The sequence below is a fragment of the Rattus norvegicus genome, chromosome X (assembly GCF_021556685.1).
Source record: "Rattus norvegicus strain SHRSP/BbbUtx chromosome X, alternate assembly SHRSP_T2T, whole genome shotgun sequence".
NCBI classification, from domain to species: domain Eukaryota; kingdom Metazoa; phylum Chordata; class Mammalia; order Rodentia; family Muridae; genus Rattus; species Rattus norvegicus.
Genome location: NC_141554.1, coordinates 87,283,457 through 87,305,340, shown reverse-complemented (window position 1 = coordinate 87,305,340; position 21,884 = coordinate 87,283,457). Strand labels below are relative to the sequence as shown.

General features: G+C 36.4%; 1 pseudogene; it reads right to left on the bottom strand.

Moving 5' to 3' along the window:
* Positions 1 to 6,754: 6,754 nt before the first annotated feature.
* Positions 6,755 to 21,505, bottom strand: LOC147998288 (ras GTPase-activating protein-binding protein 1 pseudogene; annotated as a pseudogene).
* Positions 21,506 to 21,884: the final 379 nt, after the last annotated feature.

Sequence of the window (21,884 nt, the reverse complement as noted above, 5' to 3'; positions counted from 1 at the left end):
AATGCCTTTGATCTCTTCTACATATCTTTCCATTACATTTATACCTAAGGAGATATCTTGGTAACTCTCATCACTTAGAATTTTCACTGATTTTAACTTTTAATTTAGTGTATGCAATCATTTCTTTTATGTAGTGCTTATAATTAAATGTTCATATTTTAAATCCATACATACAAGTTGCTACATTTAGAGAAAAGAATATTCAGGTAAAATTTTAAGCTTGTTTAATCAATAAACTTAATAATTATCTCCCAAACCATTTTCTTGTCTAATTTTAATCATTTTTTCTTTTATGATAGGAACATACATGTGCTTCCACATAGTGGGATTTTAATATATAAAATAATGTTTTATAATCACAAGCCCTATGCTTTACAATAATCTTCTATTTCTAAAAATGACTTTGTTAGATCTCACAAGCCTTAAAATGTTTATTAATTTTAAAACATTTTCCAAATTTCATCATGTTTTACTGAAATTATTTAAAAGAAAACTGACATGTGAGAATTTAGGCACTAACATGCATGTGCATATGTCTGTGTGCCACAGAAAAATTTAAATCCAATTACAGTCTCTTGCAATTAGCTTGTTTTGTCATATCTTTAATTCCCGACACAAATAATTTCTGATATGGAGGTTTTAAGTATTTTGTAAAAGAAGCAATACTATTAGGTCATGAAACAATATAAGAATGTTCCAAACTAACCGCATGTAAATCTCTCCTGAGAGACACAGCAAGAATACAACAAATACAGAGACAAATGCCAGCAGCAAACCACCGAACTGAGAATAGGACCCCCGTTGAAGGAATCAGAGAAAGAACTGGAAGAGCTTGAAGGGGCTCGAGACCCCATATGAACAACAATGTCAAGCAACCAGAGCTTCCAGGGACTAAGACACTACCTAAAGACTATACATGGACTGACCCTGGACTCTGACCTCATAGGTAGCATTGAATATCCTAGTAAGATCATCAGTGTAAGGGGAAGCCCTGGGTCCTGCTAAGACTGAACCCCCAGTGAACGTGATTGTCGGGGGGAGGGCGGCAATGGGGGGAGGATGGGGAGGGGAACACCCATAAAGACGGGGAGGGGGCGGGATTAGGGGGATGTTGGCCCGTAAACCGGGAAAGGGAATAACACTCGAAATGTAAATAAGAAATACTCAAGTTAAAAAATAAAAAAAAATAAAAAAATAAAAAAGAATGTTCCAAACTGAAAGTAACTTTCATTAGTGAACAAGAAACTTCTTGAATGATCTGAGTATCTGTTTTCCTATACCACTGCATTCTCACTATACCACATGCAAAACAAACAAAACAAAAGCACTCTCAATGCCTTCTTATTTTTTAACTCCAAAATAAACTTAGAATGGAATCTTTAATTTGATACACGTGTGTGTGTGCATGCATGTGTATCTACATATGCATATATCAATTTGTCAAAAAGAAAGAATTTAAGGAACCACTTACATTCAGAAATATCCTTTTATCTGGAGAGACACGTGTATCTTGGCAAACTTTTAAAAGATAGATAGATGGATAGATAGATAGATAGACTGATAGATAGATAGATAGATAGATAGATCATATATACACATTTATTCTTCCCTTTCTCCTTTTAGACATTCTCATTCCCCCTCCTAGATAGTCTCCTATTTTCTAGTGAACAATTTTCTTAGTTATTTGTTGTATTCCACATGTGAGGTAAAACATATGATACTAATTTGTTCATGAATGGCAAACTTTTTAAACTGGTAACTTTGAGATGTTCTTATTTTTCATCCTAGTGATAGATAATAGTTCATTTTTCCATGGTTAAATAATATTCTAATTAGATATATATGCATTTTATTAACCTTTTCTTCATCTGGACACATTACTGATGGCATTGAAGAAATAAATGTAAGCATTCTGGTATCACATGTGTCCATTGAATTTACTTTTAAGAATGTTCTCTATTATGTTACAACTAGATGTCATTTTACTGTGAAGGAATCTCTGTACTTTGCAAATAGTAGGCAGACTAATTAGAGTCTCCATAACAATACACATATGGTCCCTTTTCCGCACAACCACACATCAGCATTTGTGAATTACTCTTTTATTGTTTTGTTTTGATTATAGCTGTACTGACAGGTATGATATGGTATCTTGGTAAAGGATTAACATATTTCATTACAGCTGTACTGACTGGTATGATATGGTATCTTAGTGAAGGATTAACTTATATTTCCCAGATGACTAAAGATGTTGACTATTTGTCCATATATTTATTGGCCACCTGAGCTTACTCCTTTGAACGGAGGCTATTCATATTCTCACACCATATGCCTATTCAAATATATTTAAATTATTTGAATTCTTCACATGTAATAGTTATTAATCCCTAGTAAGATGGATAAATGTCAAATATTTTCTCCTAATAAGTAAGATGTTTATTATGTCTATAATCTATGCTCTTCATTATGCAGATATATTCAATTTAATGTAATCCAATATGAACATTTTTAGCTTTCTAGGTCAGCTGTTACAGTCACACTCAGGTAATCATTACCTATTCCAGTAACCTGATGTACTTGCCTATGTTTCCTCTTAGGAATTTCAAACTTTTCTTATAATAAGGTCTGTATCCATTTGGATTGAATATTGAGCAGAGTAAGAGATACAAGCATAGTTCTAATTTTTTACATGTATTTTCCACCTTTCCCAGCACCAGTTATTGAAATGAGGTGAAGGTGCCAACACATATGCTTTCAGATATCTTTCTGATACAAATAAACTATTTTGTGTTTCAAAATCAAATTTTTGTTTTACATGGTGTTCTCCTCATTTTACTATTATGACTTTTGATTAAAGAACTATTACTTGGATTCTTTGTCATTTATTATTTTCCTTTTATATATATATACACACACACACACACACACACACACACATATATATATGTATATATATATATATATATATATATATATATTGTTTTACTATATATGCTATGGTTTTTATTTGCCAGATACTTTCCATGAGGACATACATTTATTTTATAAATCAAACAATTGTAAAATCAATCACATTTTAACTTCGACATAATTATGTTTGATAGTAGACTACTACATTCATTTGTTAAGGAAAATAAGAAATAATGAGCTTTCTTTCCTAAAGGACTTACTTACTGATCATCCTAACCTAATTAAGTTTTATAAGGCCACCACTAAGTGGCAGTGCAGCAACATTCTTATGTACAGTATTGACATGTATCTTTGCAGTTCAGATATCTTTCTTCTAAAAGTCTTCCTTAAGGTCTAAGTGCTAAAAGGAAAGAAGTATTATTCTTACTTTCTGTTAACCTTTGGTTTTAACTGCGCATAAACCTGCATGGAAATCATTAAAGTTCTTTATCAACTAATACTTATGGTTTGCAAATTCATATTAATATGAGCAAGAAAATGAGATATTTATTTAAAACTGGCTTTGACTCTGCTTTTAAATCATAGACAAATTTATTATTCCAAATTTTAGAACCTATATATGTAATAGTCAACAGGAAAAAATGCTTTGTGTTTTAATCACATGGCATATTGCACCCAGAAAAACTTGCTGTCACATTTCACTAAATGGAATTTTATCACTAATCTCTGACAAATTTGCAGAGATACACTCATGCTAGAACTTACTTTAAATATTACCTAATATCCTGACTCCTCATTTTACACAGGAAGATATTAGAGACTCAAGATATTTATAAGAATGACTATGTTTATATAGTCAGTTTTCCACAAAACGAATACAAGTGCTTTCATTCTCAGATCAGATGTTTTTATAATTTTGACATTTGAAACTCATGCTATGACCCCAGAATACATCACCTATCTGATTTTGTACAAACAGCCACGTATTTGACATATCTGCTAAGCCTTAAATATATTTTGCAGTGCTATGTAGCAATGGGAAGAAAGATGTAAATTACCTTCCAAAGTAAGTTTAATTTGCTCTTATATGTGAGTAATGAAGGAAGTCATAGTTGGGTTTCAAAAGGCACATTTGAAATGTGTTTATAACCTACATTTACTATAAATGAAACTACAAATATCATGAATTTAATTGTTGATTCTGTTTTATTATAATGAGAATTATTTCGTTTCAAAATACAGTTTATGTATACTATCACTCATATAGAGTTGGATGATAGTATGTAAATTTTGTCACATTTTGGCTGCTGTCAACTTGGAATTTAGTCTCAGAGAAAAATCTGTATGTCACCATTTCAATTTTATGTTCTTTATATCAAAGACCCCACAATAGAAGTTATTAACTAACAGTAAATAATATTGAGACCTAGTTGGTTTCTAACTTACATATACTGATCTTAGAGATAGGAATGCTTTTGCATGATTTCTAAGGAAAAAATACCAATGAAGACTTGTTCTCTATTAGTTGAAAGACAGAAATTCCTGCAAAGAAGCAAAGCATGTGTTTGCTTTTATGAATCACTATGAAAGAGCAATAACCAAGTGTTGAAATGAAAATTTTACCTCAAAATCATAGATTTGGTTTTCTATGTAATAATTCGTATGTTAACTCAATCTATAAGAATGTAGTGTATCAGTATTTTTATTTTTTTCAGTAATTTTCATGATTGTGTTATGATGTATACTGCTCAAAGATTTGAGCTTTCAAAACATTTAGCAGCATAAATACTATTTTATATCCCACCAGTGTTCATTTACCTTGTCTGATTTATGTACTACATTAAGATCAACTTTTCTTATTTGCAGTAGGTTGTCAATATATAAAACCTAAATAGCTTGCAAAATGTGGTTCCCAACATATCATTATGAAAAAAATCAATCTGATAGTAATGATTTTTACATTGCAGAATGCATTATACACTAAATAGAGCTTATTTTAAACAAATGTCATATATTAGATTTAGTAACAATAATGTGATTAATAATAGTTTCACGTACTCATGATGATAAAAGATAATAGCACATGTTCAACTGTGTCCAAAATTTAATGTAGCTGTTAGGAGATTAAAAATTGCATAGTAAAAAAGTTCTTATTTCTATCCATCCTTCAAATTCAGTCAGGGTACTCTTTCTTTCTCATTTTGACTATACTGTCTGAAACAGTAGCTCTTCATCACAGTATCTACTTAAAATTATCTTTATATTAATTCAAAATAATATTAAATATATAATCTTTTCATTTATATTGGTGATATTTTAAATTGTCTAAAACCTTATTTAATGACTAGTTTTGTATGTAGAATATGCAAAAGAAAAAGTATATATCATTGTAGAAATTATAATTAGACAATATCAATCTATCTACTTAGCCTAAACAATTTCACCAACCTCAACTCTACTCTAATATGGATCAAAACTCTCAAATATACACCTCTATGGATGAACTTCATCCCACATTAGTGAAAAGCAACAATATTTAAAATATGTTTTTGAGATACATATCTGGTAATATACATAACAGATTTGTTTTAATATATAAAAATATCTTCATCATGAAGATAGGATGCCACCTTTAGGGGTACCTTGCAATGCTGATTATTACTGTGATTTGTGGGTTTCACAAGTTGGTAGTAGGTTTATGCATTGATTCCCTCCATTGGGAGCTTTGCACCTTCTGGTATTATGGTAGCTATGCCTCAGGAAAAAAGCTTTCAGTCCAGATTCAACTCTATTTTTCCAAGTCCTGTACCTGCTGATGGTGTCTTCAGCAATGGAGACTTACTTTCCATCACTAAGAGGCAACAAATGGCAAAAGCAATAGCCTATATTGTTAGGGGCAATCTCCTGGACAACCCTGACCAGAAACACAAAAGGTCCTTTCTCATTCCCGGTATTGTGTTTTGGTGTTACTTTACGGATCTTGTGAGTATTTTCAGCCTAAGTTGCATAACTTCCTATCTAATTTTTTAAAAACAAATCTAGAATCTTTATTACTTTTCTTTAAAACAATTGCCAGGACTGGAATAAATGACAAATAGAAGGTAAAGTTTTGCTTGGTTTTGTTATCAGATTTGGGGGTTTGTTTTCTTGTGGGGATTTTTTTGTCCTTTTTTCTTGTTTTGTTTTTCAGATATGAATAAAACATGAAAAACTTTACCTCAAAAAAAAATCCAACAGTTCAGCAAAAGTCCTTAAATGTGTACTAAACATTGACAGGCTACATCATTTATTAAAATCCAATGGTAAAAACAGGGGTTAAAATTGTTTGGTAGTCATATGTCAAAAGAACAAAGTTCTGGAAATATTTTATTTCCAGTTAGTCACACCACCAGCAACCTGGTGGCAGTTGCCAAAAGACAATTTTTCCACAGCAGAAAGAAGTCATGACACTTTATAGATAATAATATAGATTTTTCAAGTCCTGTGTCTCCCAAAAAATGAAACAACTGTTGTTAGTGTTACCGAGACATGCTTCTCTGAGGAATGAATGGTCTTGAAATTCCACTCTGTGTATGCAGTGTGAGCACGAAGGTCAGTCTTTTCTCTTCTTTACAAATCTATTCCTCTTAAAGTATCATTCCAGAAAACCAGGAATGAAGAACTAAAGGATCAAGGGAGAAAAGGGGTTGGGGAACACACACCATGAACACAAGGGAAATCAAAATTGTACAAACTCCAGCAGTTTATATTAGACTTCTCAGAAACACCAAAGGCTGGTTGAAGGAATTCAACGTTCTGCAGGAGCCCCGAGCTATATGCTGTGTGGTGATCTGGGCCAAGCAATTCACTGCCTTTGAATTGTAATCCCTGTGCCTATGCCAAAGCCTGGTTTCTGCACCATGCCTCAGAGGGGAGGGCCTCTCATTCTACCACTCGGCCCTTTACAGAGGGGAACTCCTGTCCCCTTAGGCGGTTATTCCTGAGGTCACCTTCACTGGCAGCTGGAGTCTTCTTCTCTTTCACATTCAGATGGACCATGCCTAGGAATATGATGGGCCTATTATTAAGGCCCTTCTGGACAGATTCAGAATCATCAAACACAACAAAACCATAATTAGGTAATTTCCCACACTGTTGTTATGCAGCCCAACCACATTTCCATGATTTCGGGGCGGGGGGGGGGGGGGACACCTTCAGTTAAGACTTGTCAACCTCATGTGGCAGGTTCCCAAGAAGAGCTGGTGACTGACAGGGTGCCTCACAATCCTTAGAGGTTCCTAGTTCACCAGCCTCATGGATTAGCAGGGGTCCTCTCTGAGGAGGGATATTGATCCCTTGCTCTCCAACTCTAAACTCTCTGATCTCTCTGAGGCCTTTGTGGTGGAATCTAAGAATCAGGCTTAGATTCTGGATGGGGCTTTGATGGTGGTACTTTGACCACATGAGGTGGTATCCCCTCACTGGAACAGCCCCACTGGGAGGAAGTTTCTTACTAGTTACACATAAGCAAGAACATTTCTTCAAGTCTTCCTGTGCTGGGGCCGCAACTGGTGGGTCTGGGGAAGCGCTCTTCTGCATGTCCTTGAGAGCAGCTTCCTTCAATGCAGGCTCAGGTTTGTCCTCTCAGATTTGTGGCACAGGTTTCGGCCCTGGTCCTGGCCCTGGTCCTGGCCCTGGGTCTGGTTCTGGCTCTGGAGCTTCCAGCTCCACTACAGACTCTTCTAAACGCTCCTCCAAGTCATTGCTGACAGTTTGATCATAGAAGGCTCCAGAATCATCAGGAACCACCTCTGGTGTCTTCTGTCTTCAGGTTCTTCTACTTCTTCCTCGGATTCCTCCTGAAGCATGATGACAAAGATCTCATCTTGGTATCTGAACATTGAATTTTTTGGCTAAAGAGCCCTCAGGGGCAAGGACAAAGATCTGCATGAAAGTACACAGAGCCTGTTTATTGTTGTATAGCAGCCCCAACACTTGGACTATCACCCCATCATTCAGAATGACATGAGCATCCACATGGTGGCTCTTTGAAGTTTTGTGACATTCTTCACTTTCCTGTGGACTTCATTCTGCCTGTAGACTGCATCTGCTGCCTTCTCATTGGAATCCAAGCCCCTGAAGGCATAGGAAGAATTCTTGCTATAAAATTTGTGCAGCATGTCCAGGACCTGGTTCAGCAGGGTGTAGCACTGTCCCACAAACTCCTGCCATACCAGCCCAGCAGGGAACAAGGCTTCTCCATACCATCACTTTGGTCTATCCAACCTACCCAGCTGAGCGGGGAGGACAGGACAGCTATGTCCCTCGTACAACCACTGCATATCTAGTTAGATACATAACCAGTTCAACAGGTGAGAAATAATCAGGCCTGGTACTTAAAAACTAGCCAAATAACCATGCTAGTGAGGCCATAGGACTTAGAGGAGTACTTAGTACAACCAGTCTACCAGACAAGCCTAACTGCTTACTGTATTCTAAAATTTATCCTCATTTCCACTAGTAAATGTAGCTTTCAATACTCTTCAAAGAAGCTTTTCTTTGCAAAATTAAGAGACTGCTACAGAAAACCAAAACTGATCAAAATGCATAGATCAACTGATCATGGGTGTCCAGACTTAAATGATATATGTAAAATACAACCCCTAAATCCAAGGCATAGGTAACATCACAAAAAGGAGGGGAAAAATCATAAAATCCAGAGGATGTTCTATAACTCAGTTATGTGGTAATATCAGTTGCAGCAATTGGTTTTACTATCAATTTCTAGATGGTAACCAAGAGCAATGGCAATAGCCTGACTCTTTGGGGGACCTATGAGTTCTCACTAGGCAACAACTAACAAAGAAGTAACCTATCAATGAAATTAAGTTTTTTTTTCTTAAGGGGCAGTATCTAATAGAGACATAATAAAGTAACTCCATCCCACAATTCCGGCAGAAGTCACACTGTTGCTAGGAATATGAGGTACAACACAACCTACCTCCCACTAACATTGCTTAAATTCCCACCCAGTTATCTTTAACAATACCCTCTCTTCTTGGCTCCATATCCTGGCCCACAAATCTGGCAAAGGGCCCTTGCTCTACTGGAAACCATGATGGTACTAAGAACCCCAGGCCCTCAACTCCAACAGAAGTTTCTGTTCTTATGGAAGCCAAGCCAGTACTAAGTACCCCCAGAGACCAAGCTGTTACCCCAAACCCCAGAGGCTACATGCATACATGGAACTCCAGAGGCCAAGCTGTAATCAAGAATATTATAGGTCATGCCAGTTCCCAGAAGACAATAAACTCAAATGCAAGACAGCACCCAAAACCCCAGCAGTGAAACCCCACGGAACCAAAAGACTTTCTGTTCACCAGAACCATGGACCACTCAGGCCAGAAGACCACAAGGAAAACAGAAACCAGGGGAATATAAAACATCCACCAAAAGATATCTCAAAAATCTGCTACCTTACCAGTACCTACTCCAAACCCAGATGACTAGAGGCAGAGTAAGAACACATCAAAAAGAACCTGAACCCAGATGTCCTGCTTTATCAAGTACTGGATATTGCAACACAGCTGAAGCACAAGAAAATGGCCTTAACACCAATCATATGAAGTTGATAGAAGTCCTTATAGAGGAAAGGAACAATTTCCTTAAAGAAATCCTGGAAAACAAACAAACAGATGAAGTAAATGAATTAAACTGTTTGAGACCAGAAAATGGAAATAGAACCAATAAAGAAAATACAAACTGTGGGAATCATGGAGATCAAAAACCTAGGTAAGAGAACAGGAACTACAGATACAATCATCACCAACAGAATGAAGTAAGTCCATTTTGATTCTTTCTTCCTCTCTCTCTCTCTCTCTCTCTCTATATATATATATATATATATATATATATATATATATATATATATGTGAGTGTGTGTGTGTGTGTGTGTGTGTGTGTGTGTGTGTGTGTGTGCGCTTTAAGTGCTTCTACAATATTATGTTCTTGTATGATTGTTTGGAAAGTCACTTAGTATCACTTATACCTCTCCTTATCTGTACCTATAGCCCTTCCTTCCATTCTTCATATAATTTAACCATCCCCACTCCATTATTCCAACTTAACTGCCTCCCTCCCACTTTAAGTAATCACATTCTATCTTCCCTCCATGGTACTTGACTAATTTCCAGACTTCTAATGGTATTGCAAATGAAACACGTGTACCTGAACACTTAAATGCAAACATCAACAAATACTAAAAATGTGCAATGTTTGTCTTTCTGAGTTTGATTTTTTCATTCAATATGAATGTTTCCAGGTCCATTTATTTGCATGCAAATTTTAAAGTTTTGTTTTCCTTTACAGACGAATAGTATGTCATTGTATAAATGAACCCAGAGATGAAGGTGTGGTTATGCAAAGATAAATCAATAAAAATAATCTACTTAACAAAAGACCCAAGAACAGAAAGAGAATAATTTTCTCATTAGATATGGGAAAGAGCTTTGAGAAAATCCAATATCATTTCATGATAAAAGGCCCATAATTTTTAGGAAAATACAAGACATACTGCATGTAATAAAGATAATATCCACCAAGTCCATAGCCAACAACATGCTCAATAGTTGCTCAAAGTATTTCCACTAAGGTCAGAAACAAGCCAAAGATGTCCATTCTGTACTTCCTCCCCTCTTTTCTTCAATAGAGCATCTGTAGTCTTAGAGTATATAGACAAGGAAAAGATATGCAAATAGAAAAGGAAGAAATCAACATGTCATTTCTACATGTTATTTAATTCTCTATATAAAATATTCTAATTTTATCAGAAAATTCCTACAGCTCATGAATACATATGACATGGTAGCAAAATATAAAATTAGCTCACAAAATTCAATAGACTTTGAGTATACAAATGACAATAATGAAAAAGAATTCAGGGAACCATTGTCAATATCCTTAGCTAGGCATATATTTTATATGCATAGGTAACTAGCTGCTCTAGTTAGGAATAAATACAGCCAAAGAAATGAAAGACCTGCACAGTAAAAGTGTTAAACTACTAGAAAAATAAACTGGAGAAGATACAAGAAGATGGAAAGTCTCACATGCATATGGACTGGTAGGGCTAATATTGTGAAAATGTCCATATTACCAAAATTGATCTATGAATTCAACATTATTCCCATCCCAAATTACTTGTAAAAGCACACTTGATACATAAAAGTGTTTATTTAAAATGTCTCCTTTTTACTCCGTTCTTTAGATTTTCAGGAACTGAGAGGGTGTAACAAAAATATACATGTAGGAAACTTAATTTTTCTTCCATGGATTATCTATAAAGTTAAAGAAATCTCACAGAAATTAAACTGACTAATACACTAAGTAAATGAACCAACTAGATTATTTCTGTTCATAGGTAACTAATTGCTCTGATTAGGTTTCAGAAACTCTATTCCAAAGAAAAGTGTAAATCATGAAAAGATAAAAATCAGCATATCTGGGGGCTGGAGAGATGGCTCAGGGGTTAAGAGCACTGACTGCTCTTCCTAAGGTTCTGAGTTCAATTCCCAGCAACCACATGGTGGCTCACAACCATCTGTAATGGGATTTGATGCTCTCTTCTGGTGTGCATGAAGACAGCTACAGTGTACTCATACATTAAAAATAAACAAATCTTTTAAAAAAAATCAACGTATCTGGTTTTATGTGCAGGTCCTTGATACACTTGTACTTAACTGTTGTACAAAGGGATAGGAATGGATCAATTTGCATTCTTCTACATGCTGACCACCAGGTGAACCAGCACCATTTGTTGAAAATGCTATCTTTTCCCCACAGAATGGTTTTAGCTCCTTTGTCAACGATCAAGTGACCATAAGTGTGTGGGTTCATTTCTGGGTCTTCAATTCTGTTCCATGGATCTACCTGCCTGTCTTTGTACCAATACCATACAGTTTTTTATCACAAATGCTGTGTAGTACAGCTTGAGGTTAAGGATATTGATTCTTTTATTGTTCAGAATAGTTTTTGTTATCCTGAGTTTTTTGTTATTTCAAATAAATTTACAAGTTGCTCTTTCCAATTCTATGAAGAACTGAGTGGGAATTTTAATGGGGATTGCACTGAATCTGTAGATTACTTTTGGCAAAATTGTCATTTTTACTATATTCATCCTGCCAATCCATGAGCATGGAAGATCTGTCCATCTTCTGAGATATTCTTCAATTTCTTTCTTTAGGAACTTGAAGTACTTGTCATACAAATTTTTCACTTGCTTGGTTAGAGTCACAACAAGGATATTTTACATAGTTTGTGAATATTGTGAAGGGTGTCATTTCCCTAATTTCTTTCTCAGCTTGTTTCTCCATTGAATAGAAGAAGGCTACTGATTTGCTTGAGTTAATTTTATATCCTGCCACTTTGACAAAGTTGTTTATCAGGTTTAGGAGTTCTCTGGTGAAATTTTCTGGGTCACATAAGTAAACTATCATATCATCTGCAAATAATGATATTTTGACGTCTTCTCTTCCAATTTGTATCTCTTTGACCTCCTTTTGTCTGATTGCTCTGCCTAGGATTTCAAGTACTAAATTGAATAGGTAGGAAGGGAGTGGGCAGCTTTGTCTACTCTCTGTTTTTAGTGGGATTGCTTCAAGTTTTTCTCCATTAAGTTTGATGTTAGCTACTCCTTTGCTCTATATTACTTTTACTATGTTTGCATATGTGCTTTGAATTCCTGATCTTTCCAAGACTTTTAACATGAAGGGGTGTTGAATTTTGTCAATTGCTTTCTCAGCATCTAATAAGGTGATCATGTGTTTTTTTTTTTCTTTGAGTTTGCTTTACAGAGAACTACATGGATAAATTTCTCTTTATTGAAGCATTTCTGCATCCCTGGGATAACGCATACTTGATCATGGTGGACAATCTTTTTGATGTGTTCTTGAATTTGGTTTGTAAGAAATTCATTGAGTATTTTTGTATCGATGTTCATAAGGAAGATTGGTCTGAAGTTCTCTTTCTTAGTTTGGTCTTTATGTGGTTTAGTTATAAGCATAATTGCGGCTTCGTAGAACTAATTGAGTAGTGTTCCTTCTGTTTCTATGTTGTGGAACAGTTTGAAGAATTTTGGTATTAGGTCTTCTTTGAATGTCTGATAGAATTCTGCACTAAATCCATCTGGTCCTGGGTGTTTTTTTTTTCCTTTGGGAGACTTTTAATGACTTTTATGGGACTTTTTAGGTGGTTTATATGATCTTCATTTATCTTTGGTATCTGGTACTTGTTTGTAAAATTGTCCATTTCCTCCAGATTTTCCAATTTTGTTGAATATAGAATTTTGTAGTAGAATCTGATGACTTTTTTAATTTCCCCAATTTCTGTTTTTATGTCTACCTTTTCTTTTCTGATTTTGTTAATTTGGATACTTTCTCTGTGCCCTCTGATTAGTCTGGCTAAGGGTTTATCTATCTAATTGATTTTTTTCAAATAACCAGCTCCTGATTGTTTTGATTCTTTGTATAGATTTTTTGTTTTGTTTTGTTTTGTTCTTTGTTTTGTTTCTACACTGAAACTAGAAGATAAAGTGTGGAAGAACCTCGAACACATGGACACGGAGGAAATTTCCTGAACAGAACACCAATGGCATATGCTCTATAATGAATAATTGACAAATGGGACCTCATAAAATTGCAAAGTTATGTAAGGCAGAGGAAACTGTGAATAGGACAAAACTGAAACCAACTAACTACGAAAAAATCTTTACCAATCCTATTCTGATAGAGGACTAACATCTAAAATATACAAGGAACTCAAGAAATTAGACTATAAAGATTCAAATAACGCTATTAAAAATGGGGGACAGAGCTAAACAAAGAATTCTCAACTGAAGAATATCAAATGGCTGAGAAGCACCTAAACAAGTCTTCAACATCTTTAGTCATCAGGGAAATGCAAATCAAACTACCCTAAGTTTCTACCTCACACCAGTCAGAATGAATAAAATCAAAAACTCATGTAACGACACATGCAGGCAAGGATGTGGAGAAAGAGGAACTCTCTTCCATTATTGGTGGGATTGCAAGCTGATACAATCACCTGGAAATTAGTCTGGCGGTTCCTCAGAAAATTGGACATAGTACTACCTGAGGACCCAGCTATACCATTCCTGGGCATATACCCAAAAGATGCTTCAAAATATAACAAGGACACATGCTCCTCTATGTTCATAACAGCTTTCTTTATAATAGCCGGAAGCTGGAAAGAACCTAGATGCCCTTCAACAGAGGAATGGATACAGAAAATGGGGTACATCTACATAATGGAGTACTATTCAGCTATTAAAAACAATGACTTCATGAAATTCTTAGGCAAATGGATGGAACTAGAAAATATCATCCTGAGTGATGTAACCCAATTACAAAAGAACACAAATGGTATGCTCTCAATAAGTGTATATTAGCCCAAAAGCTTGGAATACCAAAGATACAATCCACAGACCACATGAAGCTCCAGCAGAAGGACAACCAAAGTATGGATGCTTCAGAAGGGAGAACAACATATTCACAGGAGGAAATACAGAGACATAGCATGGATCTGAGACTGAGGGAAAGGGCATCCAGAGATGGCTTCACTCAGGGACCTATCCCATATACTGTCACCAAATCCACACAATATTGTAGATGCCAAGAAATGCATGCAGAGAGGAGCCTGATATAGCTGTCTCCTAAGAGACTCTGCCAGAGCCTGACAAACACAGGTGCTCACAGTCAACCATTTAATTGAGAATGGTATCCCTAATGGAGGCATTAAAGAAAGGACTGAAGAAGCTGAAGGGATTTTTCAACCCCATTAGAAACACAACAATATTAAACAACAATGCCACCCACAAAGCTCACAGAGACTAAACCAGCAAACAAAGGGTACACTTGGAGGGACCCATGACTCCAGCCACATATGTAGCATAGGATGACCTTGTTGGACATCAGTTGGAGGAGAGGCCCTTGGCCCTGTGATGGCTCAATACCCCCATATAGGGGAAGGCCAAGACAGGGAGATGGGGGAGTAGGTGGGTTGGTGGTTGAATACTTTCATAGAGGCAGGGAAAGGGGTAAGGTATATGGGGACTCTAGAGGGGGGAATTGGGAAAGGTGATAACATTTGAAATGTAAGTAAAGAAAATATCCAATAAAAAAAGAAAAGAAAAGAAAAGATAAATATCATCAAAGTGTGGTAAAAATTCTCTGAATAATTCACTCAGGATACAATCACTACATTTTCTTCAAGTACCCATTTTAATAACCTGTGAATATCTTTTTTACATGCAAATTGTATGAATAAGTAACAGATGTTGTTGCAGGTGAAATAATGCTGATTCTAAAACTGAGTACCTGAAGAATAATAATGCCGCTCATTGAAATAGTATTAATTTCAAAAATTATTATGGATATTTCACCTGTGGATTTTTTTTTACTGAAGATTAGAACAATGCATCAAACTGCAAAATATACTGAGTGATGTATCCCAAACTGAGAAATAAAAACATCGCAAATTTTTTTTATCCATATGTGGATCATAGCACTGAATTATTAAGTTTGTCTATTTAATTTGGCATACCTGTGGAATCCAGAAATCTACTAACAGATCGCTGGTGCACAGAGTAATAGAACACTGCTGATGTGAGGAAGAAAAGGGAAATAGTGAGGTTTAAGTAAGGAAAGGGGAAAGGTGGCAGAGGAAGATATATTCACATGATACAAACTTAAGCAGAATTAATGAACTTTGTTAAATTACTAATGATCTCTTCAGAATTAATGATATATATATATATATATATATATCAGCAAAGAGTGCAATTTAAGTCAATTGTATTCTGATAGTTTCAACTGTCTGGAAATTATGGGATAAAGGCTTGTTCTCCTTGGTGCTACTGAGAGGTAATGGGAAGCATAAAATATGAAGGTGCACTGTCAAATGTTGTACTAATTAGGGACTTTTGCTGAATGGGATGGACTTTAACTCCTTTCTAAGTTTCATTTCTTAGTGAAGAAATGAACTGCTTTGACAAATTCATTATTCTGTTTCATCACAGGTTGGAAGTGATAGAGCAAGTTCACCATAGAACAAACTCTCCAACAAATTCAAGTATTCTCAAGAGAAAAGCAAACAATATCTATCGCCATGATTTAATTTTCCTTCAGAAATAGACTACACTCTTTAAGTTTTATTAATTATGCTAGAGAACACATTTTCTCATTTTAATATTTTGTGCTGTTTATCATTTATCCTCCAGCCAACATTGGAAGTCAACAAATATTTATTTATTAGCCAGAACTTTTCCATATTTTATTCAAGTGACATCATATATTATTGAAGTTTTCAATAGCTGGATTATTTTGTTCAGTATAATAGTACTTAGAGAAAAACTTTATAGATTTTGTCAGAATTCCTTCATTTGAATACCAAATGTTTCCATTGTACAGGTGAAATGAAATACCTCAAAGCATGTATTATTTTGTTAAAACTGTTTTACAGCTTCATACATGAGCAGCACTCCCAGAACCCTATTCCCAAGTTTATATTCTTCATAAATATATTCTTTTTTCTCAGTTTTTATTTATTTTCTTTCCATTTTTTAAAATTGGGTATTTCTTATTTACATTTCAAATGTAATCCCCTTTCATGGTTTCCTGTCCATCAGCCACCTAACACCTCCCCTACCATTCTATAAGGGTGTAGACCACATTTGGTCAGTCGCCATTTTTTTTTCTATTTCAATACTAAGCATCAATGCACATAGGAAATCTTTCTATCTTTTCAGATCCTCTTCAATTTTTTTCTTTAGTGTCTTACAGTTTTTAATTATGCAATTCTTTCACTTGCTTGGCTAGAGCTATACCTCAACATATAATATTATTTGATGCTATTGTGAAGGGTATTCTTTCCTGATTTCTTTCTAAGTTCATCTGTCATTTGTATATAAGATGGTACTGATTTGGTGTATTAATTAAGGATTATGCTACTTTGCAAGCAGTTTCCTGGTGGATTTATTTTGATCGTGTATATAATTATATAGTCGGCAAATAAAAGTATTTTAACTTCTTCCCTTCTTATTGTATCCTCTTAATGTCTTTCAGTTTTCTTATGGCACTAAAATCTTCTGGCCCTGGGCTTCCATGGATTGGAAGACTTAAACATTGCATCTATTTCACCAGAGGTTCTGGGTCTGTTTTATTTGCTTATCTGATTTTGATTTAACTTCAGACAGTGGTTAAGTATTGAGGAAACTATTTCCATTAGTTTTTCCCGTTTGGTATTTTACAGTTATTTTTTTTGATGGAAGGAAATTTATAATGTTTGGAAATACACACTTAGTTCAGATTTCTATTCCATTGATAAAGCATTGTAGCAAAAAGCAACTTGGGAAGGAAAGGGTTTACAATTCATCATCCAGAGAAGTCAGGCAGGAACTCAAGGCAAGAACCTGGAGGCAGGAGCCTGTGGAGAGGTGTGGAGGAGTCCTGCTTAACTAGCTTGCTCCCCATGTCCCCATGGCTTGCTCAGCCTGCTTTCTTTCTTTTTTTTTCCATCTTTATTGACTTGAGTATTTCTTATTTACATTTCGATTTTCAGTTGTTATTCCCCTTCCCGGTTTCCTGGCCAACATCCCTCTAACCCCTCCCCCTCCCCTTCTATAGGGGTGTTCCCCTCCCCATCCTACCCCCATTACCGCCCTCCCCCCAATAATCACGTTCACTGGGGGTTCAGTCTTGGCAGGGCAAAGGGCTTCCCCTTCCACTGGTGCTCTTACTAGGCTATCCATTGCTACCTATGAGGTTGGTGCCCAGGGTCAGTCCATGTATACTCTTTGGATAGTGGCTCAGTCCTGGAAGCTGTGGTTGGTTGGCATTGTTGTTCATATGGGGTCCCAAGCCCTTTCAAACTCTTACAGTCCTTTCTTTGATTCCTTCAACGGGGGTCCTGTTCTCAGTTCAGTGGTTTGCTGCTGGCATTCGCCTATGTATTTGCTGTATTTTGGCTGTGTCTCTCAGGAGAGCTCTACATCCAGCTCCTGTCCGCCTGCACTTCTTTGCTTCATGCATCTTATCAAATTGGGTGGCTGTATATGTATGGGCCACATGTGGGGCAGGCTCTGAATGGGTGTTCCTTCTGACTCTGTTCGAAACTTTGCCTCCCTATTCCCTGCCAAGGGTATTCTTGTTCCCCTTTTAAAGAAGGAGTGAAGCATTCGCATTTTGGGCATCCTTCTTGACTTTCATGTGTTCTGTGCACCTAGGGTAATTCAAGCATTTGGGCTAATAGCCACTAATCAATGAGTGCACACCATGTATATTTTTCTGCGATTGTGTTACCTCACTCAGGATGATAATTTCCAGTTCCATCCATTTGCCTATGAATTTCATGAAGGCATTGTTTTTGATAGCTGAGTAATATTCCATTGTGTAGATGTATCACATTTTCTGTATCCATTCCTCTGTTGAAGGGCATCTGGGTTCTTTCCAGCTTCTGGCTATTATAAATAAGGCTGCTATGAACATAGTGGAGCACATGTCTTTGTTATATGTTGGGGCATCTTTTGGGTATATTCCCAAGAGAGGTATAGCTGGGTCCTCAGGTAGCTCAATGTCCAATTTTCTGAGGAACCTCCAGACTGATTTCCAGAATGGTTGTACCAGTCTGCAATCCCACCAACAATGGAGGAGTGTTCCTCTTTCTCCACATCCTCGCCAGCATTTGCTGTCACATGAGTTTTTGATCTTAGCCATTCTTACTGGTGTGAGGTGAAATCTCAGAGTTGTTTTGATTTGCATTTCCCTTATGACTAAAGATGTTGAACATTTCTTTAGGTGTTTCTCAGCCTTTTGTTATTCCTCAGCTGTGAATTCTTTGTTTAGCTCTGAACCCAATCTATTAATGGGGTCATTTGTTTCCCTGCGGTCTAACTTCTTGAGTTCTTTGTATATTTTGGATATAAGCCCTCTATCAGTTGTAGGATTGGTAAAGATCTTTTCCAAATCTGTTGGTTGTTGTTTTGTCCTAACAACAGTGTCCTTTGCCTTACAGAAGCTTTGCAGTTTTATGAGATCCCATTTGTCGATTCTTGACCTTAGAGCATAAGCCATTGGTGTTTTGTTCAGGAAATTATCTCCAGTGCCCGTGTGTTCGAGATACTTCCCCAGTTTTTCCTTTATTAGTTTGAGTGTATCCGGTTTGGGGTGGAGGGCCTTGATCCACTTGGACTTAAGTTTTGTACACGGTGATAAGCATGGATCAATCTGCATTCTTCTACATGCTGACCTCCAGTTGTACCAGCACCATTTGCTGATAATGCTATCTTTTTTTCCATTGGATGGTTTCAGAACCTTTGTCAAAAGTCAAGTGACCATAGGTGTTTGGGTTTATTTCTGGGTCTTCAATTCTATTCCACTGGTCTGTCTGTCTCTGTACCAATACCATGAAGTTTTTATCACTATTGCTGTGTAATACTGCTTGAGTTCAGGGATAGTGATTCCCCCAGAAGTCCTTTTATTGTTGAGGATAGTTTTAGCTATCCTGGGTTTTTTGTTATTCCAGATGAAATTGCAAATTTTTCTGTCTAGCTTTCCTAAGAATTGGATTGGTATTTTGATGGGGTTTGCATTGAATCTGTAGATCGCTTTTGGTAAAATGGCCAGTTTTACTATGTAAATCCTGCCAATCAATGAGCATGACATATTTCCATTTTCTGAGGTCATCTTCAATTTCTTTCTTCAGAGGCTTGAAATTCTTATCATACAGATCTTTTATTTGCTTGGTTAAAGTCACACCGAGGTACTTTATATTATTTGGGACTATTAGGAAGGGTGTTGTTTCCCTAATTTGTTTCTCAGCTTCTTTCTCTTTTGTGTAGTGGAGCTACTGATTTATTTGAGTTAATTTTATACCCAGCCACTTTGCTGAAGGTGTTTATCAGCTTTAGTAGTTCTCTGGTGGAACTTTTGGGATCACTTAAACATACTATCATATCATCTGCAAATAGTGATATTTTGACTTCTTCTTTTCCGATCTGTATCCCCTTGATCTCCTTGTTGTCTGATTGCTCAGGCTAGAACTTCAAGAACGATATTGAATAAGTAGGGAGAGAGTGGACAGCCTTGTCTAGTCCCTGATTTTAGTGGGATTGCTTCAAGTTTCTCTCCATTTAGTTTAATGTTAGCTACTGGTTTGCTGTATATGGCTTTTACTATGTTTAGGTATGGGCCTTGAATTCCTATTTTTTCCAGGACTTTTATCATGAAGGGGTGTTGAATTTTGTCTGTGCTTTGTGTTCCTGTGCTTGCCTCTCGCCATCAGGTTTTCTCTAGTGTTACCTTGTTCTGCTATTTCTGACAGTGGCTAGACTGTCCTATAGGCCTATGTGTCAGGAGTGCTGTAGACCTGTCTTTTTGTTTTCTTTCAGCCAGTTATGGGAACAATGTGTTCTCCTTTCAGGCGTGTAGTCTTTCCTGTCTACTGGTCTTCAGCTGTTCCTGTGGGCCTGTGCCCTTAGTCTACCTGGCAGGTCGCTTGGAGCAGAAAAGTTAGTCTTACCTGTGGTCCCGCAGCTCAATTGCTCGTGGGGGGCTGCTGTTGAACTCTACATGAGGGTGGCAACCAGGTGGGACTGCGCTGCTTTTTCCAGGGGCCCCAGTGCACCAAGATCCCATATGGCATTAGGTGTTTTCCTCTGGAGTCAGAAATGTGGGCAGAGTGTAGCTCTTCTGGCTCCCAGTCGTGTCTGCCCCTCTGAAGGTTTATCTTTTCCTCCCATGGGATTTGTGTGCAGAGTACGGTTGATCTGGTTCCTTCAGGTCCGGGCGGTGTCTGGAGCGCAGGGGTACAAATTTCTAAAGCATACGGTTATGATTCTCTAGATTTCTTCTATATCTGTGGTTATTGCCCCCTTTTCCCCCTCAATTTTGCTAATTTGGGTTGTCTCTCTGCCTTATAGTGATTTATTTTTATTACATATGTGTGCATTTATATGTTTGTATATGCATGCATACAAGTATTTATGTCTTTATGACTGCCTGTGATTTTCTGCCATATATACCATGGAGTCCAGAAAAAAAATTGTCAGATCGCTTGAACATAGAATTATGAGTAGTTGTGAGCCTCCCAGTGTGAGTGCCAATGTCTAACTAACTAAACTTCCTGGAAGAGTGGTATGTGCTTTTAAGCCCTGAGCCATCATCTCTCCAGCCCAGCATTTTTACTTTATAATTACACAAAATAATGTGCACTTAGAAAGCTAATTTGCAGTATTTCATAAATGTATATATCATATAATGGTCAAATCAATATTAACATATTTTTCTCTGAAAATATCTATCATATCTTTGTATTGAAACCATTTATATAGAAAAAATGCTTAAATTAAAACTGATGAAATACATTCTCATGAACATAAGAAGAGATTCCTTGCACAATGATAATGTCATTATAAATTAGTATAGTCCTTATGGAAAGTAGCATGAAAGTTTGTCAAACATAAGCAATTGAACTGCCATTTTATTCAACAATGCTGTGTGTAGGCATATGAAATGAATTCAGTATTTGTAAGGACTACCCGCATTCTCAAATTTATTGTCCATAAGAGCTCTTGCGGAATGACATTTAGGTTTTAAAAACAATTAAATTCTGGGACCTGGAGTCATGATTCCGCATTTATGAGCAATGTGTACACTTGCAGAGGACCATGCTCCACTTCTCAGTACCTAGGTATGGCAGCTAACAAGCATGCATAACTCCACCTCCAGAATATTCTGAATCTGCTTCTGCCCTTTGCAGGCACAAAGTATATACAAATATATGCAGACAAAACACTCATGCACATTAAATAAATATAAATAAAATCTAAATAAAAATAATTCCAACAATTACATAAACATATATGATATTATATATGAATATCTTAACTGAGACAAGTCAGGCACAGTCCAATACTTTCTTGG